General features: G+C 52.3%; 1 protein-coding gene across 1 annotated transcript in view; it reads left to right on the forward strand.

Moving 5' to 3' along the window:
- LOC138364617 (peptidyl-prolyl cis-trans isomerase-like) overlaps nt 1–18287 on the forward strand; it is a 56096-nt gene that overhangs the window by 808 nt on the left and 37001 nt on the right. The window lies entirely within an intron of this gene.

Raw genomic sequence — 18287 nt, forward strand, 5'->3', positions numbered from 1 at the left:
CCTGCCAGTAGAGGGGGGCAGGAGCTACAGGACCAGCACCAACCCCCTGCCAGTAGAGGGGGGCTGGAGCTACAGGACCAGCACCAACCCCCTGCCAGTAGAGGGGGGCTGGAGCTACAGGTCCAGCACCAACCCCCTGCCAGTAGAGGGGGCTGGAGCTACAGGTCCAGCACCAACCCCCTGCCAGTAGAGGGGGGCTGGAGTTACAGGACCAGCACCAACCCCCTGCTAGTAGAGGGGGCTGGAGCTACAGGTCCAGCACCAACCCCCTGCCAGTAGAGGGGGGCTGGAGCTACAGGTCCAGCACCAACCCCCTGCCAGTAGAGGGGGGCTGGAGCTACAGGACCAGCACCAACCCCCTGCCAGTAGAGGGGGCTGGAGCTACAGGACCAGCACCAACCCCCTGCCAGTAGAGGGGGCTGGAGCTACAGGTCCAGCACCAACCCCCTGCCAGTAGAGGGGGCTGGAGCTACAGGACCAGCACCAACCCCCTGCCAGTAGAGGGGGGCTGGAGCTACAGGACCAGCACCAACCCCCTGCCAGTAGAGGGGGGCTGGAGCTACAGGTCCAGCACCAACCCCCTGCCAGTAGAGGGGGGCTGGAGCTACAGGTCCAGCACCAACCCCCTGCCAGTAGAGGGAGCTGGAGCTACAGGTCCAGCACCAACCCCCTGCCAGTAGAGGGAGCTGGAGCTACAGGTCCAGCACCAACCCCCTGCCAGTAGAGGGAGCTGGAGCTACAGGTCCAGCACCAACCCCCTGCCAGTAGAGGGAGCTGGAGCTACAGGTCCAGCACCAACCCCCTGCCAGTAGAGGGAGCTGGAGCTACAGGTCCAGCACCAACCCCCTGCCAGTAGAGGGGGCTGGAGCTACAGGTCCAGCACCAACCCCCTGCCAGTAGAGGGGGGCTGGAGTTACAGGACCAGCACCAACCCCCTGCCAGTAGAGGGGGGGGCTGGAGCTACAGGTCCAGCACCAACCCCCTGCCAGTAGAGGTGGGCTCGAGCTACAGGTCCAGCACCAACCCCCTGCCAGTAGAGGGGGGCTGGAGCTACAGGTCCAGCACCAACCCCCTGCCAGTAGAGAGGGGGGGGCTGGAGCTACAGGTCCAGCACCAAACCCCTGCCAGTAAAGGGGGGGGGGGGTTGGAGCTACAGGTCCAGTACCAAACCTCTGCCAGTAGAGGGGGGCTGGAGCTACAGGACCAGCACCAACCCCCTGCCAGTAGAGGGGGGGGGGGGGCTGGAGCTACAGGTCCAGCACCAACCCCCTGCCAGTAGAGGGGGGCTGGAGCTACAGGTCCAGCACCAACCCCCTGCCAGTAGAGGGGGGCTGGAGCTACAGGTCCAGCACCAACCCCCTGCCAGTAGAGGGGGGCTGGAGTTACAGGACCAGCACCAACCCCCTGCCAGTAGAGGGGGGCTGGAGTTACAGGACCAGCACCAACCCCCTGCTAGTAGAGGGGGCTGGAGCTACAGGTCCAGCACCAACCCCCTGCCAGTAGAGGGGGCTGGAGCTACAGGACCAGCACCAACCCCCTGCCAGTAGAGGGGGGCTGGAGCTACAGGTCCAGCACCAACCCCCTGCCAGTAGAGGGGGCTGGAGTTACAGGACCAGCACCAACCCCCTGCCAGTAGAGGGGGCTGGAGCTACAGGTCCAGCACCAACCCCCTGCCAGTAGAGGGAGCTGGAGCTACAGGGCCAGCACCAACCCCCTGCCAGTAGAGGGGGCTGGAGCTACAGGTCCAGCACCAACCCCCTGCCAGTAGAGGGGGGCTGGAGTTACAGGACCAGCACCAACCCCCTGCCAGTAGAGGGGGGGGCTGGAGCTACAGGTCCAGCACCAACCCCCTGCCAGTAGAGGGGGGGCTGGAGCTACAGGTCCAGCACCAACACCCTGCCAGTAGAGGGGGGGGGCTGGAGCTACAGGTCCAGCACCAAACCCCTGCCAGTAGAGGGGGGGGGGGGGGTTGGAGCTACAGGTCCAGTACCAAACCTCTGCCAGTAGAGGGGGGCTGGAGCTACAGGACCAGCACCAACCCCCTGCCAGTAGAGGGGGGGCTGGAGCTACAGGTCCAGCACCAACCCCCTGCCAGTAGAGGGGGGCTGGAGCTACAGGTCCAGCACCAACCCCCTGCCAGTAGAGGGGGGGCAAGAGCTACAGGACCAGCACCAACCCTCTGCCAGTAGAGGGGGGGCTGGAGCTACAGGTCCAGCACCAACCCCCTGCCAGTAGAGGGGGGCAAGAGCTACAGGACCAGCACCAACCCTCTGCCAGTAGAGGGGGGGGGGCTGGAGCTACAGGTCCAGCACCAACCCCCTGCCAGTAGAGGGGGGCTGGAGCTACTGGTCCAGCACCAACCCCCTGCCAGTAGAGGGGGGCTGGAGCTACAGGACCAGCACCAACCCTCTGCCAGTAGAGGGGGGGCTGGAGCTACAGGTCCAGCACCAACCCCCTGCCAGTAGAGGGAGGGCTGGAGCTACAGGTCAAGCACCAACCCCCTGCCAGTAGAGGGGGGGCTGGAGCTACAGGTCCAGCACCAACCCCCTGCCAGTAGAGGGAGGCTGGAGCTACAGGACCAGCACCAACCCTCTGCCAGTAGAGGGGGGCTGGAGCTACAGGACCAGCACCAACCCCCTGCCAGTAGAGGGGGGCAGGAGCTACAGGACCAGCACCAACCCCCTGCCAGTAGAGGGGGGCTGGAGCTACAGGTCCAGCACCAACCCCCTGCCAGTAGAGGGGGGCTGGAGCTACAGGTCCAGCACCAACCCCCTGCCAGTAGAGGGGGGCTGGAGCTACAGGTCCAGCACCAACCCCCTGCCAGTAGAGGGGGGCTGGAGCTACAGGACCAGCACCAACCCTCTGCCAGTAGAGGGGGGCTGGAGCTACAGGTCCAGCACCAACCCCCTGCCAGTAGAGGGGGGCTGGAGCTACAGGTCCAGCACCAACCCCCTGCCAGTAGAGGGGGGCTGGAGCTACAGGACCAGCACCAACCCTCTGCCAGTAGAGGGGGGCTGGAGCTACAGGTCCAGCACCAACCCCCTGCCAGTAGAGGGGGGCTGGAGCTACAGGTCCAGCACCAACCCCCTGCCAGTAGAGGGGGGCTGGAGCTACAGGTCCAGCACCAACCCCCTGCCAGTAGAGGGGGGCTGGAGCTACAGGTCCAGCACCAACCCTCTGCCAGTAGAGGGGGGCTGGAGCTACAGGTCCAGCACCAACCCCCTGCCAGTAGAGGGGGGCTGGAGCTACAGGTCCAGCACCAACCCCCTGCCAGTAGAGGGGGGCTGGAGCTACAGGACCAGCACCAACCCTCTGCCAGTAGAGGGGGGCTGGAGCTACAGGTCCAGCACCAACCCTCTGCCAGTAGAGGGGGCTGGAGCTACAGGTCCAGCACCAACCCCCTGCCAGTAGAGGGGGGCTGGAGCTATAGGTCCAGCACCAACCCCCTGCCAGTAGAGGGGGGCTGGAGCTACAGGACCAGCACCAACCCTCTGCCAGTAGAGGGGGGCTGGAGCTACAGGTCCAGCACCAACCCCCTGCCAGTAGAGGGGGGCTGGAGCTACAGGTCCAGCACCAACCCCCTGCCAGTAGAGGGGGGCTGGAGCTACAGGACCAGCACCAACCCTCTGCCAGTAGAGGGGGGCTGGAGCTACAGGACCAGCACCAACCCTCTGCCAGTAGAGGGGGGCTGGAGCTACAGGTCCAGCACCAACCCCCTGCCAGTAGAGGGGGGCTGGAGCTACAGGTCCAGCACCAACCCCCTGCCAGTAGAGGGGGGCTGGAGCTACAGGTCCAGCACCAACCCCCTGCCAGTAGAGGGGGGCTGGAGCTACAGGTCCAGCACCAACCCTCTGCCAGTAGAGGGGGGCTGGAGCTACAGGTCCAGCACCAACCCCCTGCCAGCAGAGGGGGGCTGGAGCTACAGGTCCAGCACCAACCCCCTGCCAGTAGAGGGGGGCTGGAGCTACAGGACCAGCACCAACCCTCTGCCAGTAGAGGGGGGCTGGAGCTACAGGTCCAGCACCAACCCCCTGCCAGTAGAGGGGGGCTGGAGCTACAGGTCCAGCACCAACCCCCTGCCAGTAGAGGGGGGCTGGAGCTACTGGTCCAGCACCAACCCCCTGCCAGTAGAGGGAGGCTGGAGCTACAGGTCCAGCACCAACCCCCTGCCAGTAGAGGGGGGCTGGAGCTACTGGTCCAGCACCAACCCCCTGCCAGTAGAGGGGGGCTGGAGCTACAGGTCCAGCACCAACCCTCTGCCAGTAGAGGGGGGCTGGTTGTGGTGGTTGTTAGTGTGCTGGTTGTGGTAGGTGTGTTGTGGTGGTTGTTAATGTGCTGGTTGTGGTAGGTGTGTTGTGGTGGTTGTTAATGTGCTGGTTGTGGTAGGTGTGTTGTGGTGGTTGTTAATGTGCTGGTTGTGGTAGGTGCGTTGTGGTGGTTGTGTGTGTGGTGGTTGTGTGTGTGTGTGGTGGTTGTGTATTTGGTGGTTGTGAGTGTGGTGGTTGTGTGTGTGGTGGTTGTGTGTGTGTGTGGTGGTTGTGTATTTGGTGGTTGTGAGTGTGGTGGTTGTGTGTGTGGTGGTTGTGTGTGTGGTGGTTGTGTGTGTGGTGGTTGTGTGTGTGGTGGTTCTGTGTGTGGTGGTTCTGTGTGTGGTGGTTGTGTGTGTGGTGGTTGTGTGTGTGGTGGTTGTGTGTGGTGGTTATGAGTCTGGTGGTTGTGTGTGTGGTGGTTCTGTGTGTGGTGGTTGTGTGTGTGGTGGTTGTGTGTGTGATGGTTGTGTGTGGTGGTTGTGTGTGTGGTGGTTGTGTGTGGTGGTTGTATGTGTGGTGGTTGTGTGTGTGGAGGTTGTGTGTGGTGGTTGTGTGTGCTGGTTGTGAGTGTGGTGGTTGTGTGTGTGGTGGTTGTGTGTGTGGTGGTTGTGAGTGTGGTGGTTGTGTGTGTGGTGGTTGTGTGTGGTGGTTGTGAGTGTGGTGGTTGTGTGTGTGTGGTGGTTGTGTGTGTGGTGGTTGTGTATGTGTGGTGGTTGTGTGTGTGATGGTTGTGTGTGTGGTGGTTGTGTGTGTGGTGGTTGTGTGTGTGTGGTGGTTGTGTGTGTGGTGGTTGTGTGTGGTGGTGGTTGTGAGTGTGGTGGTTGTGTGTGTGTGGTGGTTGTGTGTGGTGGTTGTGTGTGTGGTGGTTGTGTGTGTGGTGGTTGTGTGTGTGGCGGTTGTGAGTGTGGTGGTTGTGTGTGGTGGTTGTGTGTGTGGTGGTTGTGTGTGTGGTGGTTGTGTGTGTGGTGGTTATGTGTGTGATGGTTGTGAGTGTGGTGGTTGTGTGTGTGGTGGTTGTGTGTGTGTGTGGTGGTTGTGTGTGTGGTGGTTGTGTGTGTGTGTGGTGGTTATGTGTGTGTTGGTTGTGTGTGTGGTGGTTGTGTGTGTGGTGGTTGTGAGTGTGGTGGTTGTGTGTGGTGGTTGTGTGTGTGGTGGTTGTGTGTGTGGTGGTTGTGTGTGTGGTGGTTGTGTGTGTGGTGGTTATGTGTGTGATGGTTGTGAGTGTGGTGGTTGTTAATGTGCTGGTTGTGGTAGATGTGTTGTGCTGGTTGTTAATGTGCTGGTTGTGGTGGATGTGTTGTGGTGGTTGTGTGTGTGTGGTGGTTGTGTGTGTGTGGTGGTTGTGTGAGTGTGGTGGTTGCGTGTGTGTTGGTTGTGAGTGTGGTGGTTGAGTGTGGTGGTTGTGTGTGTGGTGGTTGTGTGTGTGGTGGTTGTGTGTGTGGTGGTTGTGTGTGTGGTGGTTGTGTGTGTGGTGGTTGTGAGTGGTGGTTGTGAGTGTGGTGGTTGTGTGTGGTGGTTGTGAGTGTGGTGGTTGTGTGTGTGTGGTGGTTGTGTGTGTGGTGGTTGTGTGTGTGGTGGTTGTGTGTGTGGTGGTTGTGTGTGTGTTGGTTGTGTGTGTGGTGGTTGTGAGTGTGGTGGTTGTGTGTGTGGTGGTTGTGTGTGGTGGTTGTGTGTGTGGTGGTTGTGTGTGGTGGTTGTGAGTGTGGTGGTTGTGTGTGTGTGGTGGTTGTGTGAGTGTGGTGGTTGTGTGTGTGGTGGTTGTGTGTGTGGTGGTTGTGTGTGTGTGGTGGTTGTGTGTGTGGTGGTTGTGTGTGTGGTGGTTGTTAATGTGTTGGTTGTGGTGGATGTGTTGTGGTGGTTGTGTGTGTGTGGTGGTTGTGTGTGTGTGGTGGTTGTGTGAGTGTGGTGGTTGTGAGTGTGGTGGTTGTGTGAGTGTGGTGGTTGTGAGTGTGGTGGTTGTGTGTGTGGTGGTTGTGTGAGTGTGGTGGTTGTGAGTGTGTTGGTTGTGAGTGTGGTGGTTGTGTGTGTGGTGGTTGTGTGTGTGGTGGTTGTGTGTGTGGTGGTTGTATGTAGTGGTTGTGAGTGTGGTGGTTATGTGTGGTGAGTGTGGTGGTTGTGTGTGTGTGGTGGTTGTGTGTGTGGTGGTTGTGTGTGTGGTGGTTGTGTGTGTGTTGGTTGTGTGTGTGGTGGTTGTGAGTGTGGTGGTTGTGTGTGTGGTGGTTGTGTGTGTGGTGGTTGTGTGTGGTGGTTGTGTGTGTGGTGGTTGTGAGTGTGGTGGTTGTGTGTGTGTGGTGGTTGTGTGAGTGTGGTGTTTGCGTGTGTGTTGGTTGTGAGTGTGGTGGTTGTGTGTGTGGTGGTTGTGTGTGTGGTGGTTGTGTGTGTGGTGGTTGTGTGTGTGTTGGTTGTGTGTGTGGTGGTTGTGAGTGGTGGTTGTGTGTGTGGTAGTTGTGTGTGGTGGTTGTGAGTGTGGTGGTTGTGTGTGTGTGGTGGTTGTGTGTGTGGTGGTTGTGAGTGTGGTGGTTGTGTGTGTGGTGGTTGTGTGTGTGGTGGTTGTGTGTGTGGTGGTTGTGTGTGGTGGTTGTGAGTGTGGTGGTTGTGTGTGGTGGTTGTGAGTGTGGTGGTTGTGTGTGTGTGGTGGTTGTGTGTGTGGTGGTTGTGTGTGTGGTGGTTGTGTGTGTGGTGGTTGTGTGTGTGGTGGTTGTGTGTGTGGTGGTTGAGAGTGTGGTGGTTGTGTGTGTCGTGGTTGTGTGTGGTGGTTGTGTGTGTGTGGTGGTTGTGTGAGTGTGGTGGTTGCGTGTGTGTTGGTTGTGTGTGTGGTGGTTATGTGTGTGGTGGTTGTGTGTGTGGTGGTTGTGAGTGTGGTGGTTGTGTGTGGTGATTGTGAGTGTGGTGGTTGTGTGTGTGTGGTGGTTGTGTGTGTGGTGGTTGTGTGTGTGGTGGTTGTGAGTGTGTGGTGGTTGTGTGTGTGGTGGTTGTGAGTGTGGTGGTTGTGTGTGGTGGTTGTGTGTGTGGTGGTTGTGTGTGTGGTGGTTGTGAGTGTGGTGGTTGTGTGTGTGATGGTTGTGTGTGTGGTGGTTGTGTGTGGTGGTTGTGTGTGTGGTGGTTGTGTGTGTGGTGGTTGTGTGTGGTGGTTGTGAGTGTGGTGGTTGTGTGTGTGGTGGTTGTGTGTGTGTGGTGGTTGTGTGTGGTGAGTGTGGTGGTTGTGTGTGTGTTGGTTGTGAGTGTGTTGGTTGTGAGTGTGGTGGTTGTGTGTGTGGTGGTTGTGTGTGTGGTGGTTGTATGTAGTGGTTGTGAGTGTGGTGGTTGTGTGTGGTGAGTGTGGTGGTTGTGTGTGTGGTGGTTGTGTGTGTGGTGGTTGTGTGTGTGGTGGTTGTGTGTGTGGTGGTTGTGTGTGTGTTGGTTGTGTGTGTGGTGGTTGTGAGTGTGGTGGTTGTGTGTGTGGTGGTTGTGTGTGGTGGTTGTGTGTGTGGTGGTTGTGAGTGTGGTGGTTGTGTGTGTGTGGTGGTTGTGTGAGTGTGGTGTTTGCGTGTGTGTTGGTTGTGAGTGTGGTGGTTGTGTGTGTGGTGGTTGTGTGTGTGGTGGTTGTGTGTGTGGTGGTTGTGTGTGTGTTGGTTGTGTGTGTGGTGGTTGTGAGTGTGGTGGTTGTGTGTGTGGTAGTTGTGTGTGGTGGTTGTGAGTGTGGTGGTTGTGTGTGTGTGGTGGTTGTGTGTGTGGTGGTTGTGAGTGTGGTGGTTGTGTGTGTGGTGGTTGTGTGTGTGGTGGTTGTGTGTGTGGTGGTTGTGTGTGGTGGTTGTGAGTGTGGTGGTTGTGAGTGTGGTGGTTGTGTGTGTGTGGTGGTTGTGTGTGTGTGGTGGTTGTGTGTGTGGTGGTTGTGTGTGTGGTGGTTGTGTGTGTGGTGGTTGTGTGTGTGTTGGTTGTGTGTGTGGTGGTTGTGAGTGTGGTGGTTGTGTGTGTGGTGGTTGTGTGTGTGGTGGTTGTGTGTGTGGTGGTTGTGTGTGTGGTGGTTGTGTGTGTGGTGGTTGTGTGTGTGTGGTGGTTGTGTGAGTGTGGTGGTTGCGTGTGTGTTGGTTGTGTGTGTGGTGGTTGTGTGTGTGGTGGTTGTGTGTGTGGTGGTTGTGAGTGTGGTGGTTGTGTGTGGTGATTGTGAGTGTGGTGGTTGTGTGTGTGTGGTGGTTGTGTGTGTGGTGGTTGTGAGTGTGTGGTGGTTGTGTGTGTGGTGGTTGTGAGTGTGGTGGTTGTGTGTGTGGTGGTTGTGTGTGTGGTGGTTGTGTGTGTGGTGGTTGTGTGTGTGGTGGTTGTGAGTGTGGTGGTTGTGTGTGTGATGGTTGTGTGTGTGGTGGTTGTGTGTGGTGGTTGTGTGTGTGGTGGTTGTGTGTGTGGTGGTTGTGTGTGGTGGTTGTGAGTGTGGTGGTTGTGTGTGTGGTGGTTGTGTGTGTGTGGTGGTTGTGTGTGTGGTGGTTGTGTGTGTGGTGGTTGTGAGTGTGGTGGTTGTGAGTGTGGTGGTTGTGTGTGTGGTGGTTGTGAGTGTGGTGGTTGTGTGTGTGGTGGTTGTGTGTGTGGTGGTTGTGAGTGTGGTGGTTGTGTGTTTGGTGGTTGTGTGTGTGTGGTGGTTGTGAGTGTGGTGGTTGTGTGTGTGGTGGTTGTGAGTGTGGTGGTTGTGTGTGTGGTGGTTGTGTGTGTTGTGGTTGTGTGTGTGTTGTGGTTGTGTGTGTGGTGGTTGTGTGTGTGGTGGTTGTGAGTGTGGTGGTTGTGTGTGTGGTGGTTGTGTGTGTGTGGTGGTTGTGTGTGTGGTGGTTGTGTGTGTGGTGGTTGTGTGTGGTGGTTGTGTGTGTGTGGTGGTTGTGTGGTGGTTGTGTGTGTGGTGGTTGTGTGTGTGTGTGGTGGTTGTGTGTATGGTGGATGTGAGTGTGGTGGTTGTGTGTGTGTGGTGGTTGTGAGTGTGGTGGTTGTGTGTGTGTGGTGGTTGTGTGTGTGGTGGTTGTGTGTGTGTGGTGGTTGTGTGTGTGTGGTGGTTGTGTGTGTGTGTGGTGGTTGTGAGTGTGGTGGTTGTGTGTGTGATGGTTGTGTGTGTGGTGGTTGTGTGTGTGTGGTGGTTGTGTGTGTGGTGGTTGTGTGTGTGTGGTGGTTGTGTGTGTGGTGGTTGTGTGTGTGGTGGTTGTGTGTGTGGTGGTTGTGAGTGTGGTGGTTGTGTGTGTGTGGTGGTTGTGTGTGTGGTGGTTGTGTGTGTGTGGTGGTTGTGTGTGTGTGGTAGTTGTGTGTGTGGTGGTTGTGTGTGTGTTGTGGTTGTGTGTGTGTGGTGGTTGTGTGTGTGTGGTGGTTGTGTGTGTGGTGGTTGTGTGTGTGTGGTGGTTGTGTGTGGTGGTTGTGAGTGTGGTGGTTGTGTGTGTGGTGGTTGTGTGTGTGGTGGTTGTGTGTGTGTGTGGTGGTTGTGTGTGTGGTGGTTGTGTGTGTGTGTGGTGGTTGAGTGTGGTGGTTGTGTGTGTGGTGGTTGTGTGTGTGGTGGTTGTGAGTGTGGTGGTTGTGTGTGTGGTGGTTGTGAGTGTGGTGGTTGTGTGTGTGGTGGTTGTGTGTGTGTGGTGGTTGTGTGTGTGTGGTGGTTGTGTGTGTGTGGTGGTTGTGTGTGTGTGGTGGTTGTGTGTGTGTGGTGGTTGTGTGTGTGTGGTGGTTGTGTGTGTGTGGTGGTTGTGTGTGTGTGGTGGTTGTGTGTGTGGTGGTTGTGTGTGTGGAGGTTGTATGTGGTGGTTGTGAGTGTGGTGGTTGTGAGTGTGGTGGTTGTGTGTGTGGTGGTTGTGTGTGTGGTGGTTGTGTGTGGTGGTTGTGTGTGTGGTGGTTGTGAGTGTGGTGGTTGTGTGTGTGGTGGTTGTGTGTGTGGTGGTTGTGAGTGTGGTGGTTGTGTGTGGTGGTTGTGTGTGTGGTGGTTGTGTGTGTGGTGGTTGTGTGTGTGGTGGTTGTGAGTGTGGTGGTTGTGTGTGTGGTGGTTGTGTGTATGGTGGATGTGAGTGTGGTGGTTGTGTGTGTGGTGGTTGTGTGTGTGTGGTGGTTGTGTGTGTGGTGGTTGTGTGTGTGTGGTGGTTGTGTGTGTGTGGTGGTTGTGTGAGTGTGGTGGTTGTGAGTGTGGTGGTTGTGTGTGTGGTGGTTGTGAGTGTGGTGGTTGTGTGTGTGTGGTGGTTGTGTGTGTGTGGTGGTTGTGTGTGTGGTGGTTGTGTGTGTGGTGGTTGTGTGTGTGTGGTGGTTGTGTGAGTGGTGGTTGTGAGTGTGGTGGTTGTGTGTGTGTGGTGGTTGTGTGTGTGGTGGTTGTGTGTGTGTGGTGGTTGTGTGTGTGTGGTGGTTGTGTGTGTGGTGGTTGTGTGTGTGGTGGTTGTGTGTGTGGTGGTTGTGTGTGTGTGTGGTGGTTGTGTGTGTGGTGGTTGTGTGTGTGTGGTGGTTGTGTGTGTGTGGTGGTTGTGTGTGTGGTGATTGTGTGTGTGGTGGTTGTGTGTGTGGTGGTTGGGAGTGTGGTGGTTGTGTGTGTGTGGTGGTTGTGTGTGTGTGGTGGTTGTGTGTGTGTGGTGGTTGTGTGTGTGTGGTGGTTGTGTGTGTGTGGTGGTTGTGTGTGTGTGGTGGTTGTGTGTGTGGTGGTTGTGAGTGTGGTGGTTGTTTGTGTGGTGGTTGTGTGTGTGGTGGTTGTGTGTGGTGGTTGTGTGTATGGTGGATGTGAGTGTGGTGGTTGTGTGTGTGGTGGTTGTGTGTGGTGGTTGTGTGTGTGGTGGTTGTATGGTGGTTGTGTGTGTGTGGTGGTTGTGTGTGTATGGTGGTTGTGTGTGTGGTGGTTGTGTGTGTGTGGTGGTTGTGTGTGTGGTGGTTGTGTGTGTGTGGTGGTTGTGTGTGTGTGGTGGTTGTGAGTGTGGTGGTTGTGTGTGTGATGGTTGTGTGTGTGGTGGTTGTGAGTGTGGTGGTTGTGTGTGTGTGGTGGTTGTGTGTGTTGTGGTTGTGTGCGTGGTGGTTGTGAGTGTGGTGGTTGTGTGTGTGTGGTGGTTGTGTGTGTGTGGTGGTTGTGTGTGTGGTGGTTGTGTGTGTGTGGTGGTTGTGTGTGTGGTGGTTGTGAGTGTGGTGGTTGTGTGTGTGTGGTGGTTGTGTGTGTGGTGGTTGTATGTGTGGTGGTTGTGAGTGTGGTGGTTGTGTGTGTGGTGGTTGTGTGTGTGTGGTGGTTGTGTGTGTGGTGGTTGTGTGTGTGGTGGTTGTGTGTGTGGTGGTTGTGTGTATGGTGGATGTGAGTGTGGAGGTTGTGTGTGTGTGGTGGTTGTGTGTGTGGTGGTTGTGTGCGTGGTGGTTGTGTGCGTGGTGGTTGTGAGTGTGGTGGTTGTGTGTGTGTGGTGGTTGTGAGTGTGGTGGTTGTGTGTGTGGTGGTTGAGTGAGTGTGGTGGTTGTGTGTGTGTGGTGGTTGTGAGTGTGGTGGTTGTGTGTGTGGTTGTTGAGTGTGTGTTGGTTGTGTGTGTGGTGGTTGTGAGTGTGGTGGTTGTGTGTGTGGTGGTTGTATGGTGGATGAGAGTGTGGTGGTTGTGTGTGTGGTGGTTGTGTGTGGTGGTTGTGAGTGTGGTGGTTGTGTGTGTGGTGGTTGTATGGTGGATGAGAGTGTGGTGGTTGTGTGTGTGGTGGTTGTGTGTATGGTGGTTGTGAGTGTGGTGGTTGTGTGTGTATGGTGGTTGTGTGTGTGGTGGTTGTGTGTGTGTGGTGGTTGTGTGTGTGGTGGTTGTGTGTGTGGTGGTTGTGTGTGTGGTGGTTGTGAGTGTGGTGGTTGTGAGTGTGGTGGTTGTGTGTGTGGTGGTTGTGTGTGTGGTGGTTGTGTGTGTGGTGGTTGTGTGCGTGGTGGTTGTGAGTGTGGTGGTTGTGTGTGTGGTGGTTGTGTGTGTGGTGGTTGTGTGTGTGGTGGTTGTGTGTGTGGTGGTTGTGAGTGTGGTGGTTGTGTGTGTGGTGGTTGTGTGTGTGGTGGTTGTGTGTGTGGTGGTTGTGTGTGTGGTGGTGGTTGTGTGTGGTGGTTGTGTGTGTGGTGGTTGTGTGTTTGGTGGTTGTGAGTGTGGTGGTTGTGTGTGTGGTAGTTGTATGGTGGATGAGAGTGTGGTGGTTGTGTGTGTGTGGTGGTTGTGTGTGTATGGTGGTTGTGTGTGTGGTGGTTGTGTGTGTGTGGTGGTTGTGTGTGTGGTGGTTGTGTGTGTGTGGTGGTTGTGTGTGTGTGGTGGTTGTGAGTGTGGTGGTTGTGTGTGTGATGGTTGTGTGTGTGGTGGTTGTGAGTGTGGTGGTTGTGTGTGTGTGGTGGTTGTGTGTGTGGTGGTTGTGTGTGTGGTGGTTGTGAGTGTGGTGGTTGTGTGTGTGTGGTGGTTGTGTGTGTGGTGGTTGTATGTGTGGTGGTTGTGAGTGTGGTGGTTGTGTGTGTGGTGGTTGTGTGTGTGTGGTGGTTGTGTGTGTGGTGGTTGTGTGTGTGGTGGTTGTGTGTGTGGTGGTTGTGTGTATGGTGGATGTGAGTGTGGTGGTTGTGTGTGTGTGGTGGTTGTGTGTGTGGTGGTTGTGTGCGTGGTGGTTGTGAGTGTGGTGGTTGTGTGTGTGTGGTGGTTGTGAGTGTGGTGGTTGTGTGTGTGGTGGTTGAATGTGTGGTGGTTGTGTGTGTGGTGGTTGTGAGTGTGGTGGTTGTGTGTGTGGTGGTTGTATGGTGGATGAGAGTGTGGTGGTTGTGTGTGTGGTGGTTGTGTGTGGTGGTTGTGAGTGGTGGTTGTGTGTGTGGTGGTTGTATGGTGGATGAGAGTGTGGTGGTTGTGTGTGTGGTGGTTGTGTGTATGGTGGATGTGAGTGTGGTGGTTGTGTGTGTATGGTGGTTGTGTGTGTGGTGGTTGTGTGCGTGGTGGTTGTGAGTGTGGTGGTTGTGTGTGTATGGTGGTTGTGTGTGTGGTGGTTGTGTGTGTGTGGTGGTTGTGTGTGTGGTGGTTGTGTGTGTGGTGGTTGTGAGTGTGGTGGTTGTGAGTGTGGTGGTTGTGTGTGTGGTGGTTGTGTGTGTGGTGGTTGTGTGTGTGGTGGTTGTGTGCGTGGTGGTTGTGAGTGTGGTGGTTGTGTGTGTGGTGGTTGTGTGTGTGGTGGTTGTGTGTTGTGGTTGTGTGTGTGGTGGTTGTGTGTGTGGTGGTTGTGAGTGTGGTGGTTGTGTGTGTGGTGGTTGTGAGTGTGGTGGTTGTGTGTACTCACCTAGTTGTACTCACCTAGTTGTGCTTGCGGGGGTTGAGCTCTGGCTCTTTGGTCCCGCCTCTCACATAAGAACATAAGAACATAAGAACAAAGGTAACTGCAGAAGGCCTATTGGCCCATACGAGGCAGCTCCTATTCTATAACCACCCAATCCCACTCATATACTTGTCCAACCCGTGCTTGAAACAATCGAGGGACCCCACCTCCACAATGTTACGCGGCAATTGGTTCCACAAATCAACAACCCTGTTACTGAACCAGTATTTACCCAAGTCTTTCCTAAATCTAAACTTATCCAATTTATATCCATTGTTTCGTGTTCTGTCCTGTGTTGATACTTTTAATACCCTATTAATATCCCCCCGGTTATGTCCATTCATCCACTTGTAAACCTCTATCATGTCACCCCTAACTCTTCGCCTTTCCAGTGAATGCAACTTAAGCTTTGTTAATCTTTCTTCATATGAAAGATTTCTAATTTGGGGAATTAACTTAGTCATCCTACGCTGGACACGTTCAAGTGAATTTATATCCATTCTATAATATGGCGACCAAAACTGAACTGCATAATCTAAATGGGGCCTAACTAGAGCAAGATATAGCTTGAGAACCACACCAGGTGTCTTGTTACTAACGCTGCGATTAATAAATCCAAGTGTCCGATTTGCCTTATTACGAACATTTATGCATTGATCCTTTTGTTTTAAATTCTTACTAATCATAACTCCCAGATCCCTTTCGCAATCCGACTTCGCAATCACAACACCATCTAGCTCGTATCTTGTAACTCTATCATCATTACCTAACCTCAGAACTTTACATTTATCAGCATTAAACTGCATCTGCCAATCCTTTGACCATTTCAAAACCCTATCTAGATCAACTTGAAGTGATAGTGAGTCCTCCTCCGAATTAATTTCCCTACCGATTTTCGTATCATCGGCAAATTTGCAAATGTTGCTACTCAAACCTGAATCTAAATCATTTATATATATTATAAACAACAGAGGTCCCAGGACAGAGCCTTGAGGCACTCCACTTACAACATTTTCCCACTCTGACTTGATTCCATTTATACTAACTCTCTGTTTCCTTTGGTATAGCCATGCCCTAATCCAGCTTAATATAGCACCCCCAATACCATGAGACTCTATTTTTTTAATCAGTCTTTCATGTGGCACTGTATCAAAAGCTTTGCTAAAGTCAAGGTATACAACATCGCAATCCTTACCACTATCAACTGCCTCAACAATGCTAGAATAAAAAGATAACAAATTTGTTAAACATGAACGGCCATTTATAAAACCATGTTGCGACTCAATTATTAATTTATGTTTTTCAAGATGAAGACGAATTTTATTTGCTATTATAGATTCGAGTAACTTTCCCACAATAGACGTTAGGCTAATTGGTCGATAGTTAGACGCAAGTGATCTATCTCCTTTCTTAAAAACTGGTATCACATTAGCAACTTTCCAAAACTCTGGCACTCTGCCTGACTCTATTGATTTATTAAATATGGTTGACAGTGGGTCACAAAGCTCCTCTTTGCATTCTTTAAGCACCCTAGCAAACACTTCATCCGGCCCTGGGGATTTGTTTGGTTTGAGTTTTACTATTTGTTTAAGAACATCCTCCCTGGTAACTGCTAAACTCGTCAACCTGTCCTCGTCCCCACCCACATAGACTTGTTCGGCTGAAGGCATATTGTTAAGTTCCTCTTTAGTAAATACAGATGCAAAATATTTATTAAAAATACTACTCATCTCTTCATTACTATCTGTTATTTGACCTGTCTCAGTTTTTAATGGACCTATCCTTTCCCTAGTCTTAGTACGATATAACTGAAAAAACCCTTTAGGATTTGTCTTTGCTTGCCCTGCTATGCGAACTTCATAGTTTCTTTTTGCTTTCCTTATCTCTTTTTTAACATTTCTAACCAGTTGTACGAATTCCTGTTCTAAAGTGACCTCCCCATTTTTAATCCTTTTGTACCAAGCTCTCTTTTTACCTATAAGGTTCTTCAAATTCTTTGTTATCCACTTTGGGTCATTAGTATACGATCTATTCAATTTGTATGGTATACTACGTTCCTGTGCTTTGTTTATAATATTCTTAAATAAGTTATATATTGAATCCACATCGAAATCCCCATTTAAGTCACCTATCGCTGGGTTCATGTCTCGCTCCAAGACCGGCCCACACCCCATACCCAAGCCTTTCCAATCAATTTGACCCAAAAAATTTCTTAGGCTATTAAAATCAGCTTTTCGAAAATCTGGCACTTTAACAGAATTTTCTCCTACTGGTCTATTCCATTCTATGCTAAATCTGATTTCTTTGTGATCACTGCTCCCTAGCTCACTCCCTATTTCGATGTCATTAATTTGCGTTTCCCTGTTAGTTAACACTAAATCTAAAATATTATTTTCCCGTGTTGGTTCCTTAATGTGTTGCGTAAGAAAGCAATCGTCAATTAATTCTAGAAAATCTTCTGCTTCACTATTCCCTGTTTTGTTCAACCAGTTTATTCCGCTAAAATTAAAGTCACCCATGACATAAATACTGTTAGATCTAGATGCTCTAGATATTTCATCCCATAGATGCTTTGCTTCCATTCTGTCTAAATTTGGTGGCCTATATATTACTCCTATTATAATATTATTAGCTTTTTCGTTTAATTCAATCCAAATAGTTTCTGTGTGTGGCTCTGTTTTGATTCCCTCTTTGAGACTACATTTCAAATTGTCCCTAACATATATGGCTACTCCACCTCCTCGTCTAATATATCTATCTGTGTGAAATAGTTTAAATCCATATATTTGATATTCAGCTAATAGTTCTCTATTTTCTACATTCATCCACGTTTCGGTAAGTGCAATAATATCTATTTTTTCTGTGCAGACAAGAGCATTTAATTCGTTAATTTTATTTCTTAGACTTCTACTGTTAGTGTAATATACCCTAAGTGAATTGTTATTTTGCGGACCTTCTCTTTCCCTGATCGTTTTGCCAATTCCTTTCTCCCACAAACACATACTTTTATTACCTCCTTCCTCCAAATCAATTCCCATACCTCTATCTACTAACAGTTTAAACCCAAACAAACACCTCTAACCACTTCTTCTAGCGAGTTCGCAACAGCAACAACCCCAGCTCTCGATAGATGCACCCCATCACGAGCATACATTTCATTTCTTCCATAGAAGTGTTCCCAGTTGTCTATGAAAGATATTGCATTTGATTTGCAATATCTTTCCAGCCGGCAATTGACACCAAGTGCCCTCGATATCCATTCATTTCCCACTCCCTTTCTTGGAAGAATGCCACATATGATCGGGATTCCTCCCTTGCTCCTAACTAACTCTATGGCTGTTTTATACCTCTGAATCAGTTCCTCACTCCTGACTCGACCAACATCATTTCCTCCCACGCTAATGCAAATAATGGGATTGTTCCCATTACCAGCCATAATATCATTCATGTTGTTTATAATATCACCAATGCCAGCTCCGGGATAGCAAACCCTTAACCTGTTCCCCCTATCTCTAGCACAAAACGTTCTATCCAAATACCTTATCTGGGAATCTCCCACAACTAATGTTTGCTTAGGTACTTCCTTTACTTTCTGAGGGGCCTGCGCTTCCTTTCTCTTCGTTGCTTTCCCTTTTGCGCGATCCACAGTCTCTCCACAGCACTCGTCCTCCAAAACGTCAAATGAATTTGAAGTTGCTATGGCGTTTGAAGGCGGCTTTATCAAAGTCTTCTTAAGGCCCCTGTCTTTCGCAACTCTCCAAGACGAGGTCCCTTTACTGCTGGTCTCCTCCTTCGTTACTTCTCGTTGTTTTTTAAGCTGACGCACCTCCTCCCGCAGAGAGTCCAACTCTGTCCTCAGGGCTCCCACTAGAGTCACCAGGTCCTTCACTACAACTTCCATATTGCTAAGAACGAAGGTAACTCAGACTGCATTATGATGCTCACCGTATTCACGCTGCTTATGACTCCTGTTAAGTGACTAAACTAAGTTTGGAAACAGACCCTTTTATCAGAGACGGAGACAGACAGAAACAGAGTCAAGGACGGACCGAAACGTCGTCGTTCCTTCACCTTCTAGTCAAATCAACCGTCAATCAACAGGTGTACAGGTTCCTGAGCCTATTGGGTTCTATCATATCTACATTTGAAACTGTGTATGGAGTCAGCCTCCACCACACTGCTTCCTAATGCATTCCATTTGTCAACCACTCTGACACTAAAAAAGTTCTTTCTAATATCTCTATGGCTCATTTGGGCACTCAGTTTCTACCTGTGTCCCCTAGTGCGTGTGTCCCTTGTGTTAAATAGCCTGTCTTTATCAACCCTGTCGATTCCCTTGAGAATCTTGAATGTGGTGATCATGTCCCCCCTAACTCTTCTGTCTTCCAACGAAGTGAGGTTCAATTCCCGTAGTCTCTCCTCGTAGCTCATACCTCTCAGCTCGGGTACTAGTCTGGTGGCAAACCTTTGAACCTTTTCCAGTTTAGTCTTATGCTTGACTAGATATGGACTCCATGCTGGAGCCGCATACTCCAGGATTGGTCTGACATATGTGGTATATAATGTTCTGAAAGATTCCTTACACAAGTTTCTAAAGGCCGTTCTTATGTTAGCCAACCTGGCATATGCTGCTGATGTTATCCTCTTGATATGAGCTTCAGGGGACAGGTCTGGCGTGATATCAACCCCCAGGTCTTTCTCTCTGACTTTTGAAGTATTTCATCTCCCAAGTGA

The sequence above is a fragment of the Procambarus clarkii genome, chromosome 14 (assembly GCF_040958095.1).
Source record: "Procambarus clarkii isolate CNS0578487 chromosome 14, FALCON_Pclarkii_2.0, whole genome shotgun sequence".
NCBI classification, from domain to species: Eukaryota; Metazoa; Arthropoda; class Malacostraca; order Decapoda; family Cambaridae; genus Procambarus; species Procambarus clarkii.